At 42.3% G+C, this 19763-nt stretch overlaps 1 long non-coding RNA gene across 1 annotated transcript in view; it reads left to right on the top strand.

Annotated features, from left to right (window-relative positions):
- Positions 1-1062: 1062 nt before the first annotated feature.
- The window catches only part of LOC107034240 (uncharacterized), a 95055-nt gene continuing 76354 nt past the window's right edge, over positions 1063-19763 (top strand). Inside the window, exons 1-2 of the long non-coding RNA XR_012071428.1 lie at positions 1063-1405; positions 7321-7492. This is a non-coding gene — a long non-coding RNA (uncharacterized lncRNA). The remainder of the gene's footprint in view (positions 1406-7320; positions 7493-19763) is intronic.

Below are 19763 nucleotides of genomic sequence, written 5' to 3' on the forward strand. Positions count from 1 at the left end.
GCATGTCAGACTCGTTCTAATCTTGGATGGTGTCTGCCTGGTAGTGAGGGAGTCCTTAGTCAGAGGTGTTGTATTTTATTATTATTTTTTTTTAAGATTTTTTTGTGGGGGAGGTAATTAGGTTTATTTATTTTAATGGCAGAACTGGGGATTGAATCCAGGACCTCATGCTTGCTAAGCATTCTACCACTGAGCCATACCTTCCCCGCCAGAGGTGTTGTAGAAGGCTGGGTGAGTGTGCACTGACCCAGGGACAGGTGTGGCTCTTCTGAAGGAATCCCTTTCTTGGTCGAGATGCTGTGTCTCACTGAATCCAGCATGTGAGGTTTGGGGTCAGGATGGGAAGGAGAGTAAAGTAGTGGGTAGAGAGCTGTTACTCCCTGGGAGCCCTGCTAATTAACACTGTCTAGCCCATGGCAACACACAGGTGGTTTAGGTTTGCTTGAGTAAAGTGGGCTGGCCTCTCTTCAGTCTTTGGCTGGCTCTTGAGAACATATCTGGGAGACACCTATCAAATCACATGGCTGGCTGCACCTTGCATGAAATTTTAAGAAAAAGTTTGCCCAAGAGCTAACGTGTGAAACAATGCTACTGACTTTTCAAACAATTAAATACTATTTTGCAAACAATTAGATATTTAAGTCTAGAACGTGAGTACATTCCACAGTGACCAGTGTGGTGGGAGAGGGAGACAGAGTAAAAGGCTCTGTCTCTACCCGCTGGGAGCTTGTAGTGTAGTTGAGGATTCACAGCAAAAACCCAAAAAACAACCAAGTACCATTTTGGGGAAGAGTAGAGAAGGCAGAGAAAGGCATGGGTCTAAACTTAAAAAAAAAAGATCTTTTGTGCTGAGTCTAGTTTCACTTGCTCGCAGGGCACCACGTTCAGAGGCCTCACACCTGGCCCTTCGGACCAGCGTCCTTAGTGCAAACAGCTGCGCGGACACCACTTCTCCAGCCGAGTGCGCATGACACTGGCGATTCAAGGTGGCGGCAGCGGGGGGGTGGGGCACGCCTTTGCGTGACCCGCGAGAGCTCCGCCCCTTTCCCGCCCCCACGAGGCGAACCCTATATAAAGCAGCGCTGCGTGGCCCGCGCTTTGGCGTCGCCCTTCTCTGACCGAGGTGCCGTGCTTTTCTTTGCTTCTGAACCCAACTCGGTTTGCTTGAACAACACTGGGCAGGAAAACCCTTACTGGGGTCCCACTGGTAGGGGCGATAACAATAGGATACTAATCACCGGCCAGGCCCTGTGCTAAAAGGACTGAGCAGACGGTTTCCACAGTCCTCATAAGAGCTCTGTTGTACCTGTGCTGCTGGGGCCCCATTTTCTACGTGAGAAAACTGAGCCATGTGAAAGTAACTGGCCCCACGTGGGGCATGGAGGAGAAAACACGTGTGCTGAAGGTAAGGAAGGGGGGGGGATTGTGGCTTAGAGCGAAAAACACCGTTTCCTCTCCCCCTTCTCTTTACAGCGCAGATAATAATTCCGACCTTTCAGGATTGGTAGGCGGGATAAATGAGAGTGTTTGTGAACCTCCTGAGCTGCCTGGTGCTCAGTGGGGAGTCAGACCGCATTAGGAAAAGGGGGGCGAGGACCGGCAAGGCACAGAGGCGACTTTGACGTGGCTAATGGAGCAGTGGGAGGTAAACGTGGAAAGGAAGAGCAGCCTGGTTCATAGAGAACTTTGAAACCTGAAAGGGAGGGTGGGGATTGATGTGGCATTAGATCCTTTAACAAAAGTGATTGTTCTTTTTTTTATTTTAAAAGTAGTATCTACTCATGAATATTTTGGGGGAAAAAAGTAGAAAGTATAAAGATAAAAATAAAATAGTTTTACCACCCGGAGATACCCACTTAGAACTTTTTTGTATCCTTAACTTTGATCCTAACTTTATGAAGTGTGTTACAAAATATGAAATTATGGTATTAACTTTATGAAATAAAGTGTTTATAGGCATAGTGTATAAATACTTAAAATATTCTTTATGATTATACTGTAGAAGAAAGACCTTTTTTCACTTTGTTGTGAACATTTTTCTCATCACTCGATAATATTTTTTAAAGAGTTTTTAAGGCTATAGAATATTAATAAAGTAGAAGAACCATTATATACTTAAAAGTTTCTGTTGGCTATTTATATTGTTTCCAGTCTTTCACTATTAGAAATAGCACTGTGATGAATATCTTTATACATGAAAACTTTAACTGCATTAAAAATTATTTCTTTAGGCTGAATTCCTAGAAATAGAGACACTAGGTCAAAGAGTGTAAGTGTTTTTAGGTCTCTTGATTCCAGTTGTCACTTTCCAGTTACCACCCCCGAAGGTAACTACTCTTCTGACTCCTGTCACCATCTGTTAGTTTTGCCCGGTTTTAAACTTTATATAAACAGATCCTGGAGATTATTTTGTTTCACTTGTTTAGTTATCCTGAAATAAGAGAGAGATCCAGATCTGGTGTTAGCCAAAGTGGTGATTCCCTTGTCTCTTTCACTGTATTCTTGAGTAGATAGGTTCTCCTTCTCCGAGTCCCAGCACTGGTGCAGTCAGCAAAGTATACACCCAAGTTTCCTAGAAGGTGGAATTGTTACACTCTTCTCTCCCATCTCTCTGATTCCTTAATACTCTGAATCTATGGTGCATGAAAAACATAAGTTCCAGCACATACAAACCCAAAACCATAGGATTTGGTTCAGGGTATGAAATAGAAAAATTACAGCCGCTTACGAGAGATAGAAATGTATTTCCTTCTCACACAGGAGACCAAAGACATGCAGCCCAAGGCTGACGTGAAAGTACTGTTCCACCGAGTCTTAAGACAACCCAGGTTCTTTTCAGCTTTCTGCCTCACCATACCTTGGGTGTGGTACTCATTCTTGGGGTCCAAAGCAGCCATTAGAATGCTGGGCAGAATGGAAAAAGGAATGAAGAAAAGGGGGCAAAGAGAATGCACTCTTAAAGAGACTTATGCATCTTTGACTTAAATGCCACTGGTTCACGGGGACACCTAGGTGAAGGGGGAGCTTAGGTATGGAGTCTCCATTCTTGGAAGCCATTTTTTAACTATGCACTCTTTCCAGAGAAGGTCAGAATAAATATGGGGGAGGGCAACCAGAAGTCCCTGCCTCCATTTGGCCCATAGAACACAGCATCTTGGAAGGGGTGGTCTCAAACCCACTTCCCTGTATTTCCATCCCATTGTAGTCTGGTAGCCTCAGTCCTAAAAGGGTGTAGAAGGGGGCACACTTATGAGGACACAGAGGGACTGTAATGTGCTACTCCAAAAAGCAGTACCCACACAGTGCAGTGACAGCTGCCTGACTTTCTAAAGTACACACCAGAATGTCAGACAGGGAGCAGGAAGTGGGAAAGAAACGATGTCTTTGCCTTCTTTCAGGCTTTGGTTTGTTCAGTTTGAAGTGGCAAAAATAAGTCACCTTTTATAGAATTTCTCAATTCAGTTCCAAAGGTTTTGTAGTTAGGACAGTGTCCTCCCATATTTTAGGAATAGATTGACTGTCAGTCTTGCCTTTGATTTTGCTCTGTTCATAGATATACAAGCATTAGGAATCGTTAATCAAATACTACATGTTTTCCTCTGTGTTAATAATTAATTTTTGACCAGAAGTTGAGATCATGAGAACTATGTTTTAGAAGGAGGCAGAACTATACAGAAGACGTTTTGGAAGAGTTTAAGCTTGGAGACGTGGACACAAGTTAGGAGGCAATTGCAACAATCTTAGACCGAGGCAGTAAGATTCTTGACAGGATAGGGACACTAGGAATGGAGCACAAAGCATGTGCCCACAAACAATTCCTCTCAAAGGAAACACTGGGTCTTCGTAAAAAGTTGGACATAGCCAATGAAAGAGTTGACTTAAATTTCTCTTATTTGGTGGATAGAACTTCTGTGCGGTATTGCCTCACCTAAAAAAAAAAAAAAGGGAGGACTGTAAATCTGACTTATGGGAAAATGTTATTTTAATTTGGGATATACCAAGTTGGAGAGAAAGCAAACCACTTGAGGAAGAAACTGAAGATTAGCTCATTTAACATCCGTTCACTCTCCCTTCCAGCTTGTCCTCTATCACAGGGACTAGAGAGCTAACCAAACACACCTGTTTTCTCTCAATCTCCTCAACAGATAGGCTGTAAGCATGTGACCTAGATCCCACATTAATTGCACCTTGTGAAATTTAATTTCGGAATTGATCACACAGGCTTGTGGAAGAGGTAACGTTGGAGCTTAACCCAGTAGTTCTGTGCTGAGAGTAGTGGCATGGAAGGAGGTGCGCTACTCAGAAGAAGAAATATGTGTTGGTAGAAAGTGTGAGGACTGTCGAGGAGATGCTTTGCAAAGCATAAAAGGACTGATTAACTGCAGTTGTGTGGCTGGTTGAGGCTCAAGGGCATGAAATTGTAAGGGCCGTAACAATTCAATTTTAAATCTTTTTCCTTTGGGAGCCAAAGCAGTGCCTGGCAGGGTAGTGTGATCTGTGTTTGCTAAGGCTTTATTATTACTTTCAGCAAGTTGCTTAGAGTCTCTGGATTTAGTCTTCCTCATGTAAAATGAAGATCATCTTACATATGTAACGAGTTTTTGCCAGGATTAAAGCACCCTCCAAAGTGAATATTCAGTAGCAGTTCACTGCCCCTATGAATCAGGTAATGGGCTGGGCAGTCAAGATACAAAGATTATTGTGACAAATCCCTACCCTGAGGAGCTCACATTCTACTGGGGGAAACAGACAAGTAAACAATAACTACGGCACAAATAAAGTCTATGAAGAAGGCGCACGCGAGGTGCATCTCTGCTTGGGTGGGGCTGGGTAATTGCAGTGGAAACCAGAGGATTCTCAGAGGAGGGTGGATCTGCACTGGATCAGAAGGGTGAATATAAGTATGAGACAGAGAAAGCAGGTCCAGTCATTTCTAGCTGATAGAACAGTGTGAACAATGGCCTAGAGATGTGAACATTCTTGGCCCACCTTGGGGGAAGGGCTGGTAGTGTGTCAAGGTCCCCGGGAGGAGAGGTAGCCATGATCCATCCCTTCTCTTGCTCCTGGGACTGGCTCTGTCAGTTGACTCCTCCCTTTCCAATATCTTCATAATTCCTCTCCGTTGGCTGCTTCTCTTTGGCCAAAACCTATAAACTCAGATCTGAAATACTTTTCCTTGCTTGATCGTTTCTCAGGCTGCTGTCCTTTGTCTCTTTCATTTCTTTCCACCCTTAGCCTCCTTTTCCTCCCTTCTCATTTCTCAATGCACTGTGTTCTGGGTTCTCTGTCCATTCCTGTCCTGAAGTGGTCCTGTAGGTCACCAGTGGCCAGAGTCCCTTACCATGTATTCTAGTCCCTTCTTATTTAGCCTTTTTCCACCACTTCCTGTGTTTTCTGTCTCACTGTCCTCTCAGGTCTCCTGAGTCTTCTATCACCTTTGACAGTTCTTCTCTGCCGCCCAATCCTAAAGGCTGATGTTTCATGGCATTTTTTCTGGGCTCCTTTCTTACAATCAACTACTCTCTCTGCGTAATGTCATTCACTCTTAAGATTTCAGTTACTTCTCCTAATTACTCCAGTGATTTCCAAACCTTGATCTGTGGCCTCTGTCTCTTTCCTGGGATTCCAACTCTCATGTCCCATCTCCTCCTGAGGACTCCACTTCTTTGACCCTTATGCACCTCCAAGTGAACATATTCCAAACCAAACTTCCCATCTTCTCCAGCAGTCCTAGCTCCTAGGTATCCTATCTCCATCCCCTTTACATAGTCCAAACCTGGGAGTGGTCCCCCCCCCCTCCTCCACATCCAATCTGTCAACACATCCTCCTACTTTCTATGTACGTCCTGAGTTTATTCTCTCCCTGTCACTGTTAGAGGGCTTAGTCATTGTTCACCTTGACCAGCTTTCGAACTAAAGTCTTGCCTTCCCTTTCGCTCCACTCAGATCCGTCTTTGAATATCTTTTAGAGTGATCATTCTAAAATCCTCTCATTCCTACGGTGAATGATTTAAATCATGCTACAGTCCTGATTGAAAGTGTGTAACTGTTTTCTGTGACCTACAACAGTAGTTCCCAATCCTTTTTGCATGGGGCTTTTTTCTGTCAGAAAACATTGTGGCTGCCCACATGGTAGCTGCACTCCTCTTCCCTGCTCGTGGAGCAATTCCATAAAACAAAAGCAACCATTTACAATTTATTTTGTTTCTAATAAATCATTAGTATACATGGGACCAAGAGTAATAATATATACAGAAACGTAAGATGTGTTCGGTCTGTAGACAGCGAGTGGTAGATTCTTGGCTCCTCGCAGTACCTACTTAGCATTAGTCAAGAGCCCCGGCCTTCAAGAGGACATCCAGATTAATCAGTCACCCAGAGAAGCTGCTTTAAACTCTTGAAGCTAATGTTTCCAGTCTCATCTCCAGTCATGCTGCTCTCCTCGCCCTGCTTCTCCACGTCAGCCCCACACGCAGCTCCCATTCCTCCCTCTTCTCACTCATCGCTCTTCCCAGGAATGTCCTTCCCTCCTTTTCTTTGCCTCATCTGATCCCACAGAATATTTTCCTTTTTTTCCACGCAACTCACAATTCATGCACCATCTCCAGTGAAGCATTTATTACGTTGTCCTGGGGTGGTTTTTACGTTTGTCTCCCTCACCAGATTCTGGGCTCCTAGGTGCAGAGCCTGGATCCAATTCATCTGTGAATCCAGGGCTCCTAGAAATGTGTCTGTTACACAAGAGGAGCTCCCGTGGTGGAGGCGGAGTCACGGTGACGGTCAGAATACCTTTCTTTCACAACCTCAGAAAGAGCAGTTTCCTGGCAGAAGAGAAGTAAAATCGCCCTGCCCCCGTGCCCAGGTCTCTCCCTTGGAATTAGCCCGCTCCACAGGAACAAGTGATAATCACGCCCGCACTTGGCCACAGAGTGTAGAAGGTTAGAGCTGGGAGGGCCTGCAGCTCCCATTCAGCACGGCTTCCTCATGTTGCACATCAGGGAGCAACACCGAGCCCTTCCTTTTCCATGTTCAGCAACACGCTTTTCAGCTTTCTCCATGTTCAGGTCTTGACTCATTTTCTTTGGCTCCTGACTTTTCTACATTCCTCCTCGTTTGTTAGAGCAAGTTACTCATTTACAGAAGGTGTAAAATTTGTTTGAGGCCTTCACACGAATGCCTGCAACCCATAGATAATTTATGTTTTAAAATGATTTAGACATGTCAGCCTTCTTCCTGGCCAAGTTCTTTACCCAGCAGTGTCCTGAGGAGGAATGAAATTGGCCGATTTGAATTCTAACTGCATTTACTTCTCTTGCCCAGGCCCTGGTAGAAGTGTGAATGGGCAGCAAAATGCCAAAGGCAAGGGGCCAGAGGAAGAGCAGCAACCTGGACATTCAGCCTCTGGAAAAATGAAAATTCTCTGGAGTCCACTCATTTCAGAGAGAAGAAGCTGCCTGGTTTCTACTTCTGCGTATTGAGCGTCAAATGCCAGGTATCAAACAGGAGACGGGTATTTATGTGGTGACGTGGATGAATTTGTGTGGGGGATGATTTGTATGGAGCTGTGAAGTAAGTAGATTGGGGAGAATGTGGAGAGAATCTGTCTTTGGCAAGATGCTGAGTGGCTGAAGTATCTTCAGGGCACTGCGTACAACATGGAAAAAATGACACACTCTTCTGTTGCATCCAAGTGACTGCACGGTCGCTTTGAGAACAACAAAGTGGTAGTTACTTCTGAAGTGTGTAGAAGAAAAATTAGCAAAAGGAAGTTATGACCTAGGATTTCTGAAGCGCTTGCCCAAGATCTAAGATACATTATCGCCTTTCCAAAGAGAGGAAGCCTGGGTGTCTCTCTGAATTTAAATGAGGTATTACTGCCAGCCGTTAAAAATAAAACTCCTACATCCAGTAGCCTGTGGGTGTGCAGGCATCCTTACCAATCTGTGTTCCATCTTTTGGCAAGTAAACATGACCTGAATTCATTTGTCTATTTATACTTTATACAGAATTCCTAATTCCAAGGGCTTAAAAGTTGTCAGGCTCCCAGATTCAAGTCTAGAGAAGTTAGAATCGTGGATTGTTTACAAAGCTTCTCCATCAAATGGAGCTGGTGTTAATTAACTCTGGCTTCCCTAGGTTCATTTCATATATTCCATGGTTGCTATGAAAAAATGGATCTGAATAACAAATGTACAGGCGGCACCATGAAGCAGAGTGTAGGCATGACATTTTTTCCTTGGGTTGCTTCTGTTACCAGTCAAACTTGCAGATGTGAGACTAGAGCATTTCTGACAATAAGTCCCACAGAAAGATGCTGCTCATTTATTTTGGGAGTGGGTTGTACTGTTGTGAGACGGCAGCTGTGTGTGGCAGAGCCCAGCATTATAACGCAAAGTTTGTCCTTTCTTAACACTTGCAAGACATTGGGTTATGGCATTTTAGAGGGAGATGGAACAGACAGAAGGCTGTGTTGAGAAGCAGCAGTTAAAATGCTGTAACTTGTAAAAATCCCTTTTGTGCAGTGTAATGTTTTCAGTTATTAAATGAGCATAATTTAAAGGGCAATTTACTTTTCAACATTTGTCCTGTTGTATATTCCTACCATGTTGGTCAGTTTTATTTCTTTGTAGACAATTTTCAACTTATGCAGTTCAATAGGAGTTCATGGGTATATTTAAATCTTAAGCCAAGAGGTTTACGTTGGTATTTCAGCAATTATATAATGTGAGCACTTTCCAAGTTTATTAAGTTCTACAAATACTCTATTGAAATGGAATATTCTGGACATAAAAAAGCCAGCAATGCATTGGTGGAGAATTGGACCTTTCGTTTTTCGCCCGATACATTTCTAGACAACACAATTGCGAACTCATTCTAAGGGGATTCCAAGGCAAAAGGGGGAAATAACCGTGTGTACCCCCCAGAGCAGGCTGACCTACTGTGACCAGCATGGCTTTGCCTGGGTTCATGTGGCAGAAAAACGCACGCACGCTCTGATGACAGACACATCTTTTTCCTTTTGGTTGTTGGCAGGATGCTCGCTGTAAACTGAAGCTGACTGAGTACTAAGCCGAGGCAGGGGGTGAGAAGGAAAGGAGAAGATAACCGAGTGCCCCAGCAGGAAAAGTGCACAATGTGTGTTTGTTTCCTCTATAAATCACCAGGCAAATGTCTAACTGTTTTTATATACACTCAAATCAAGTGTTTTGGGGGTCAGTGCTTCTGGAATAAAATGCTGCAAGCAGCCGGGGCCGTGGATGTACATCATATATTATTGTACTATTGTCTTGGTGTAGATGCTAGTGTCTGCTGACTCCGATTGATTCCGCTGCCTCAGTGTAAGTACGTAGTAGTGTCTGCGTCTTATGGAGCTGAAATTGAGATTTGGGTTTGGAACTGAGGTCACTTCACGTATTTTTTAAAAATTCTTCCTTCTGAGATTAGTCACTTGTATTCTCTTCTGCTTTAAGCCAGACTCTCCTAAAATAGTCTGCACTTTGAACAGACTGGGCATTGTTGGGTATTCATACTGCAGTTCCTTGGAAACCACGTTCATGAGTCAGAAAGCAAACAGCAGGCCTGTTGTATTGATACTATGATGTGTGTTCCTAACGTAGCACCTGACGTGTGTGTGTGAACTGGCCGAGTGTCACTCACCCACGAGTTGCTGTGCAGGATGCAGGGGAGGCTGGAGGTAATTGGAATATAACCCATGACTGTTTGGGTAAGGTGAAGGCATGCCATCTTAGAGGCAGGCCTTCCCTTCTGTTTCTCAGTGGGGCTCCTCTTTCCTTAATAGCGCTCACAGGTTTATTGCAGTGAGTGGAAGACAAGAGGCCATTTGCTTCCTGCACATCAATCACTATGGACCTGAGACCTCAGAGTCTGTACGTCAGAAAGCAGGCCACACAAGCCTTGCTCCTGAATTCTCAGAAAGCCCTCAGATATGTCAGCCAACTCCAAGAGTCCAATTAATCAGGGTCTATGGTGGGAAGAGGTGAGAAGAAAAACTCAAATGTGTTCAAATGATTAAGCAAAACAGATTGCTTATCTTTTGCCGTCTAAGCCAGGGGTCGGCAAAATACAGTCTTCAGCCTGATTTTGTACAGCCCACAAAGTAAAAATGATTTCTTACATTTTTAAAGATTTGTTTAAAAAGAAACACTAAAAGCGAAAAATATGGGATAGAGACTATGTGGCCCTAGAAACCTAAAATATTGACTATATGGCCTTTTACAGAAAAAGTTAGAGCTAGGAGGGTGCAATAATGAGAAATTTTTCATTTTTAGCTGCCACCCATTTCACTTCTCTTTGTCCCTTGAGTCCATCTGTATTGTCTGTCAGCACAGGAGAGGACTTATGCTTTGACTCAAGGGACCCTGTGAGACCCATGTGGAGTCTAGGGGTTTCTGGCCCCCCTTTCAGGCAGGCCTCACCACAATCCGAGTCTTCTCTACCTTGCATCCAGTAGGTAAGTGAAGGGAGAACCAAGGGCTTGCAGAAAGTGAGATGGAACATGGATTAGAACAATCTGCTCTAACTTCCCAGGCGTCTCAGGGCTTCCAGAGCAGCCCAGCCTCTCCGCAAGCACACGTGTTTATCAGATCTCCTGAGCCATTTGATACCTGGGTGTTTTTCTTCCAATACCCTTCTTAAAGAGCTGGCTCACCTCCAAGCTTTGGGGAAGATAAGATTCTAAACTAATTCCTGAAGTTTCTGGATGGAGAGAGACTGCCTTTCACTCCAGGCTGCTCCTCTTTGTTCTTTGATCTGACTCCCAGGAGAGCCATGAGCGTTTCTCCTGCTGCAGCTCTGCCTGAATATCGCCAGTAAGCTCTGCTCATGTGCCCACAGGTTGGTGACTGGGGGCTGGGGTTGGAGAAGAGGAACACCCTTTGTCTTGCTTTCTTTTTGGGCCAGACTTTCTCTTCTTGAAGGAGCACACTCCCAGGGCTAACGTGCTCCCTGAGATAGATATTTCCCACGTAAGCAGACTGAACAGCAAACCTAGGGTTTAAACAAGCTCTGGGGCTGGCATCAGTCACCATTTCCTTGAGAATCTCGACTCCCCTACTCTTCTTCATCCTCTTTGAGGTTGCCCGAGCTTAGGCCCTCGTCATCTCTCACTGAGACCAAGGGAGTGGTCCCTGCACTGGCGGCTTGAACCTAGAGTCCAACTCAGGCTACTCTCCACACTGCTCCCGGGGACCTGAAAACCTGGTCATGTCCCCGGAGGTTGGAACCTTTCTTCTGGTTCCCCACTGCCTACAGAGTAGAAGTGCAGCTCTGCTGCAACCTTGTGAGATCTGTCTGCTTTTCTGATAAGTTGCCCACTCCCTTCCCTTCCCATCTGTTTGCACTTACCCTCCAGTGGTGGTTACTGAGAAGTTGCTAAAGCAGATTGCATCATATGCACATACCTTTACTCACACTGGTTCCACCACCCAAAATGCCCTTCCCTGCTCTTTCCCCAGTTTGTTTCACTAATCCCTAGTCATGTTCAAGTTGAGGGGTCAAGGGTCATGTTAAGGACTGAATTGGGTCCCCTGAAGTCCTAACCACCAGTCCCTGTGAATATGACCTTATTTGGAAATAGGGTTTTTGCAGATGATTAAGTGAAGATGGGGTCATTAGAGTGGGTCCTAATCCAAAATGACTGGTGTCCTTATGAAAAGAGTGTATTTGGACACAGATGGACTTAGAGGAAAGACACTGTGAAGATTGTCTGCAAGCCAAGGAATGACGGAGGCTGTCACAGGTGAGGAGAGAGGCATGGAGCTGGTTCCCTTTCACGGCCCTCAGAAGGACCCAAGGCTGCTGACACCATGATGCTAGATTTTAACCTCCAGAACTGTGAGAAAGTAAGTTGTTTAAGCCGTCCAATTTGTAGTCTCTTGTCAGGGCAGCCTGAGAAAACTAATTCAGGTCATTTTTAGTGGAGAGCCTTTCTCGGTCCACATATAGTTAACATGACTAGCCTCTCATGTGCCCCAGCTTGTTCCTGATGTATCCCACAACCCCAGCTGTCATAACACAATAAAGCAGTACTTTTCAAATTATAATGTGCATAGGAATCACCTGGTAACCGGTTTAAATGCAGATTCTGGTTCATGAAGCCTGGGTCGGGCCTGAGACGCTGAATTTCCAGCAAGCTCCCCGGTGATGCTGATGCTGGTCCACAGGGCACATGCTGAGTGCCAAGACATAAGCACGCTTGTTTATGGGTCTGTCCATGGTACTGTAATGTGCCTGAGGGCAGGGACTCTGCCTTTGAATATCCAGTGCTTGGTGCAGTGCTGGGAACGTGACAGGCACATACTAAATGCTGGTTGAATGGTTGATGAATGAGTGAATGAATAAATGAATGAATCTGTGTTATTAGGTATGGAAGGGTTCACGGTCATTCCCAAGGTATGTTGGGCATATAATAATTAGACTGCCAAATGTCCCCTAACTTTCCTGCCCTTCAACATTTTTATTCATGTAAAACTCATCTTGGAGAGGGAAAGAAGCTCTAATCGTACACTTGAGGGAAAACATTCTGGAATGCCACACAGATGGTAGGGAGGTGTATCACTAATCTTTCAGCTGGATTTGAGTCAACCTTTTAACACCAGTTGGCAAAAGCCACCCCTTCCACCATCCTTCCTCCACATCTGCCCTTTGGGTAACTGCCCAGAACCTGGTCACTGAGAGCAGAGGGCAGGCAAGGAATGTAGATGACTAGATTCGTAGTAGCGTAGGAATCTGGCCTTGTACACTTAAAACGGCTCCCTGGGGTAGGTATCTCTGTTTATAGATAGAAAGTGGAGGCTTGAAGTAGTTTGTCCCAAGCTATCAAACTAATGAGTGACAGAACCAGGGGACAAACAGATTTAACAAAGCCTGTGTTTTTTCATCACACTGCAAAAAAGAGATCTAATGGTCTAACCGGCCACACTATTGGGATATCTACGCTACGTTCCCTCCTCCCAGTGGGAAGCTGAAAGCAGTAGATACTGCTCCGTAGCTCAGAGGCAGTTACTCAGTTGCTTTCCAGAGTATTCCAATTCTGATAGAGAGATGCCTCATTTTTCCGGTATCTTCAAAAACATGATATTTCTTCCTTTAGATGATTTCTTCCTATAATTAAAAAAAATTTTTTAACAATTTTGGATAGAATAATTCTAATATAGAGTACATTTGCTTTGTCTTTTTAAGTAAGATAAATCTTCTCTTAATGCTTCAGGGCCATTGTTAAGGATTGTCAGTCCCAGCACTATGCTGGAATTCATTCATATTGTTCATACAGATGTTACTGTAATACAGTGAACTGTTTGCCAAACATTAAGTGGTCTCAGATTTAATCTGTTTTGAGACAATAGTTCTCCTCTCATAGCTTTTTTTTTTTGTCCCTCCCTCAATATAAAGACTATCAGTTGTTCCTTTCTGCTGCTGTCAATGAATCTGCTTCTAACATGGTCTTGTTTCTAATTTGTTAATTTGTTTCTCAAGGATGAGAAACACTGATATGCAAGCTTATTAGAAATATAGGCGAAGTAAGAGTGAGGATATGAAGTGAGCATCTTAGAGGTTTCCTTCCGAGTTAGCACGTGAGATTCAGCACCTTTAAAGAGTTGCTTTTGGTTCCCTAGAGGTTTCTGTTCATTTCTTGGTTCTGAACATTACATTTTCAGGTTAAGGTCTTCTGAAAAATAAGATCTATACATACGCAATGGTGCTATTCAGTATAGTGGCTTTAGATTCCCTGTTGCCTATACAAAAGCTAATGACAGAAAAACCTCACTAACTTGGGACAACACTAAAGGGGAAGACATCCTGAATTAAACTTTTAAAACTTGATGTAATGTACTTTTCAAAATGTATGTCTCTTGCTTTCAAAATCAAAAAATGACTCATATTTGCTGCTAAGAAAAGGTTACCAAGACTTCTTGTTGGATGCTTTCTGTTGAATAGACAATCTTCATCTAGTTTTAAACAGTATGTCCACACAGTTTATTGTCTTAAGTAATTTAATGCTATTATCTTTTACGTTTTTACTTCCATGTAAAATCTAAAGAGTAAAAAGATGAACTCTAGTCTCAACCAGGTTGAATTACTGTAAATCCCTAATGAATAGGGTCTAGCTTTACTAGATATATGTATGTGTGTATATATCTACCTATATATTTTTTTAACTGCTAAAGAGTCACCTCAGTAACCTTTTGACATTTCACAATTAAATGTTTTCCTGTACCTTTGGGAAACAGTTTTAAAGCTGAAAGTTAATTTTATTTATATCTACTTACCAAGTTATATGCTATAGCTTCTCATTTAGAAAAATGAGAAGAGAACCAAGGAAGAACAAGCAAAGATGAAGAGCGGAAACTGGCCAAAATTAGATGTGATATATGTAAGGCAGGCTGGGGGCCAGAGGACGGCCCTGCTTTGATTGACTGGAATGTTTGGGCAAGAATGGATGGAAGGCGCAGCCCCGGGAGGCAGCCAAGTCCTTATTGTTACAGACAAATGACCCTTAGTTTCTTCCAAAAAAATAGCATTTGGAAAGTCAGTGTGGTTTATCTAAAAAGAAATCTGTACTAGTAAATTAGTTCTTTTAAAAATACAAACAAACCGTAAGGGTTATTTTCTAGGCTGCGTTTTCATTCCAAATAGCTTTTGAATAAAGAGATCCACTACAGGCTAAAAGTACATTCATCTCAGATAATGCAACAAGGTTGAGTTCTAACAGGATTTCCTGGTTTAACAGAAGCTTTCCATAACAAAATAACTGTAGTCTAGCAAAACAAGGAGACCATACTTTAAATGTCTCTTTTCTTACATTTTATTCTTTTGAAATAATAGCACAGTTTTTTTTTCTTGTTTCAAGAAGTTTTTATGATGAATGAAATAGGCTAATACATTGGAATTTAGAACGAAACACTGGGCAAACATGCAGCTTAAGAAAATTTACAGCTTGCTAGCCAGAACCACATCTGTTGGGCAAGAAGTCTTCATAAAATAATTATGAATATAAATAGTTAACTTTGGTTTCTGTTGATCATAAAAAAAGTTAAGGGCCATTACTTTGGCAATAATAGTACTATCCAAAAAAGAAAGAAAGGAAAAATAATATAGAAAGGACACTTTTATAAGATGTATGTTCACACAATCTAAACAGGCTCTTAAAGAAATGCAGCCACTTAGGTGCAAATTAAATAGTCTCCTCAACTTCAGTTGTTTTTAACCACTATTTTACTGACCTTGTTTTTTATTATTCTGATTGAAGGAAAAAGCTGTTTGCACAGAGTGCTTCAAAGAGCAGGAAACTCTATCAATAATCTCCTCTAAGCTTGCTGCTCATCCACATCAAAAGGGCTTAACCATCTATTTACTTGTCCCCCGTCAGAGAGATGGCCTTTTACTGCTCCAAAAGGATCTAGACTCCTCCCCAACTGTGGGAGAGGAATCTGCATTCTACTAGGGAACATGTAAATTGTATTTGCCTACACCTACAACTCTTGTATCTTTCCTTTAGAAGCTGAAAATTGCTAAGTCATCAGAAACCCAGGGGGGAAAAAGGAAGAACAAGATGTCAGCGAGACTCCCCATAGCCTATGAAAACTCCGTGATAGTTTCTTACTAACTAGAAAAGATTTCGCAATAAAAGGCATTCATTTTATATATATATATACACACACACACACACACACACACACACACACATATAAAAGCTTCCTCTTCTTTCTGTATCATTGAAATTAAAGTTTGTATACAAATTAACTTGCATTGAATTACCACGCCCCTCGTTTTCAAAATTGCTTCTCAGAGAAGCATAGACCTTTTTCAGAACATTTAAAAATAGATTTAAACAGAAGTTCTAATTTTAAAAAAGCCATATAGAGAAAAGCAGTGTTATCACAGAGTCCATTTTGCAGGTGAACAAGGACAGTCTGTTAGAGACAAGAATTACTCGTGGCCCTATGATCTGACTACAGGAATGCTTCTAATACTCAGGTCACTCATGTGATTACATTTGATGTAGTCTGTATCTCTATCTGCGTCCAGGATAAATTAATGGACATGGTTCATTGACATTGTATGCTTTGGTTATCTACTTTTCCACCCACTTGAAAAAAAATTCCATACGTGTGCTAAACTCTTCCTTAGTCTTGTGTTTTATTATGAGGAATGAATTTTAATTGCTTTTTGGCCAAGAGAAAATGTTTGGCTTCAATATCATGCCAGACATTTTTTTTTTTTAAGTTTGTAAGACCTTAGTGACTTGTCCTTGGAAAACAGGGTCGTGTGTGTGTATTGTTTTTAAGTAAATGCTGAGACATTTAAGTAAATGTTTTTAAGTAAATTTGATTCTTTATTTTAAACAATCTTAATCTCCCTGTTACAGTTGTGGTTATGGGTGAGAAACTCATGGCCTCAGTGTTCCAATGATCCAACTTTCTGATTACTCAGACTGCACCTCCAGAAAACCCCAATGTCTTCCCTCAGGAGAGGCTACGCCAACCAACTCTAATGTCCTGATTGATCTTCCTCCGTCAGCGAGTCGACAAATAGTTCACGTGCCAAAGGGGACGGCCTCTTTCCCATCCATCCTCAACTACCTCACCCATGTGCACTGTAGAAATGGATTTTTTCTTTCTGTGAGAATCCAGGTCATCTGAATTGGGTGTTCTGTCGGCTTTTTGTGGTAGGGGAAAAGCACTCTGCCCTTCTGCTGGAAAGTGTGTCTCACCCTGGTCTGTTATCTTCCTTTTGTGTAGAGTGAGGTAAAGAAATGATTTATCCTCTCAACAGCATGCTCCGCCTTGTCTCGCTGACTTCCCTTCCAGCCTCTCCATGGGATTTGAGAATTTATATTTCCTTGCTTTTGTTTGCTGATTGTATAAAGGATTTTTATCTTCTTGTTTCAAGTAAAGTCTCACAAGATAGGATTTCCTTTCTTTAGTAACACTTTGTCCCCTAAGCATATTTTAAGGTTTTTTTCTTGAGTTTGTTCACACTCAGTTTCACTCTTACTTTGTCTCTTTTCTCGTGTCTACTTTAAGAAGGCATGGCTTTTCAGCTCTATCTGTTGTCTTTTCCTTCCCCACCCCCCTCCCCTCCCAAGGGCAGACTCTTGGCTCTCTGTCCCCTGTCTTCCTTCACTGTTATTTAACGTGATCTAAAAGGGGAAGTGCAGCGTCCACCCCACAGGCTACTATTTTTTTGTTTCGAAAAGTACCGCCAGTCAGAACTTAAACCTGTACTGAATAGCTGTTCTCAAATTAGAATCACCTACTGTCATCCACCTAGTGTCACTGGTCCTTGGGGTGTAAGCTTAGCTCCACAGGTGAAATGGAATATGCACCAGAGGGAACAAAAGTACAAAGACTGTCATTCTCTGGGCTCCCACCTCCCTAATCACTAGCCGAGCAAGACTCAGCACAGCAAACACTTTAGGCCTGGGACGTACAGTGTTTCACACCAGACTGTGTGTGTGGAATAGATATTAATTTTTGTAAGAATGAAAACGTGATGAGTTTCATAGAAGACAAAAGAAATAAGATTGCAAGTTAAATTCAGTTTGTATAAAATAATTACGACAGAAGTAGTATTTGTAAGATACTTTCCAGGCTGCAGTTAATGGCTTACATTTTTTAAAGAAAATATTCTGTATAATAAAATTCCCAGTCAATGAAATTGGAAGGTGCCTAGAATTTGCTGTAGGCAAATTTGCTTTGTATTTAGTTAACTCACTGGTTTTGAAGTTTTTCTGTTAAATAATACTTTAAAAAAATTTAACTGATAGGTGGTAGCATTAGTTTGATTCAGGTTTATCACAAGGTATAAAGTAAAAGACACAATAAGTTGTATTTGAGGCAGCAATGAAAGGTTAAGTTTTAAGGCAGCAATGAAAAAGTCTGGCTCTAAACATTTCTCATGTTAGCAAAAGCAGCAAAAAGTTACCATCAGCATTTTCAAACATTAATTAACTCTACCATCTTAGAGAATCAGCAGGAGAAAAATCATTGCCCTGAGCTGTATAGGACAGCATCTTATGAGATAATTCTTGGTATGCAGTAAGGAGAAAAGGCCAGAAAGGGCTAACTAAAAAGCAAGAGGTTTCAGAAGCACAGCAAAGGTTTATCTGACTTCCTCCATCCCACTTCAGAATCACCAGCTTTTATGATTGTGTCAGGTGTTTTTTATGTGTATGCCATCGAGGCCTTACATCACGGTCTAAAGATACGTAAAAAAATGTGCAAGAGGATTTTTAGGGCAGTGAAACTATAAATGCTTCTGTATGAAGCTATAATGCTGGATACACGTCGCTCAGTATACATATGTCCAAACCCACAGGATGTACATCACCAAGAGTGGTCTTTCAGTGGTCATGTGTCAGCGTAGGCTCAGTTGTGACAAATATACCACTCTGCTGGAGGATGTTGCTGGGAGGCTCTGCGCGTGTGAGGACAGAGGTATAAGGGCAATCTCTGTACCTTCCTCTCAATTTTGCTGTGAATCTAAACTGCTCTAAAAAATAAATCAGTTTTTAAAAATGTACATAGCAGACACCTTCCCACCTCCCCTGCACCTTCTTTTCAGTTCAGCTTTTCAAATGCTTTGTAGTAAAAGAGAGCACGTAAGTAGCCTCCAGACATGTCCTATATCTATAGGACCATAGAATTTGTCAACTACATAAGGCATTTTGGGGGAGAGGAGGGACCACTATTAATAATTGTGTAGAGACAACAGGCACCTGGGACTATTCCAGCAAAACAGGATGTATGATTCTACTGTTTACCAGCATTTTTAGACTATGAAAGTAATGTAGCAACATAATGGAAAGTTTGAAAACTAGGAGGAAAAACATAATCTCACCATCCTAAAACAACCACTCAGTTAATAATTTTGGAACATTCACTTCCAATGTTTTCCATATTTTTTTTTTTACAGTGGCAGTCCTACTATGTATGTGATTTGGTGTCCTGTATTTTTTTTAATTTTATGTATACTTTTTCATATTTCTAGTTTTCAAAATCATTTTAATGTCAATTTTAGTATTCCAGGAAGTGTATCTACCATTTATTTAGTCATGTGTTTGATTTATTTTAGATGCACATAAAGAAAGCTCTTGTTACTCAAAGTGTGGCCTACAGACCAGTAGCATGGGTATCACCTGAGAGCTTGTTAGAAACACACAGTCCCATTGCGAAAGCCCCAAGCAAATCTGAATCTGCCCGTCAAGAAAACCTCCAAGGGGTGTACATCAGAGCACTGAATTCATCTACCTATAAATAATGCTGCTGTGAACATCTTCACGCACACGTATTGTGGATAGTTTAGTTGTATCCAATCCCGAGAAGAGAGATTATGAGTTGAAAGGACTTGCAGATTTTTATGATGGCCAGAATTGCAGGGGAGTACTTAAAGGGCCAGAAGGGCAGGTGTGACTGAGTGCTGTAGCCTGAGGACTGGTCCAATTAGTACCATCTGTTGGCTGGTGGATTATGACTGACCCGTTGGGGCCCTCTGGTGCTAAAAGCTCTACCGTTTAAAGAACAAGCCTCATACTCCCATCTGGAGGCAGAGCTGGAGAGAAACTTTCTGTTCCATCTCCCTGCCCCATAGACTCACAGAGCTCGTTGCAGTGCCCATCAGATTGCAAGGCTGACAACTCCTACATCTCCTAGACACAGGCCAGAAACCTCCTTAAGTTTCATGTGCAGGGAATTCATTCCTTACTTTCTCGGAGTCATGAAGAGAAACGCTTCTTCGGGGGG

Source organism: Vicugna pacos, chromosome 3, assembly GCF_048564905.1.
Source record: "Vicugna pacos chromosome 3, VicPac4, whole genome shotgun sequence".
Lineage (NCBI taxonomy): Eukaryota > Metazoa > Chordata > Mammalia > Artiodactyla > Camelidae > Vicugna > Vicugna pacos.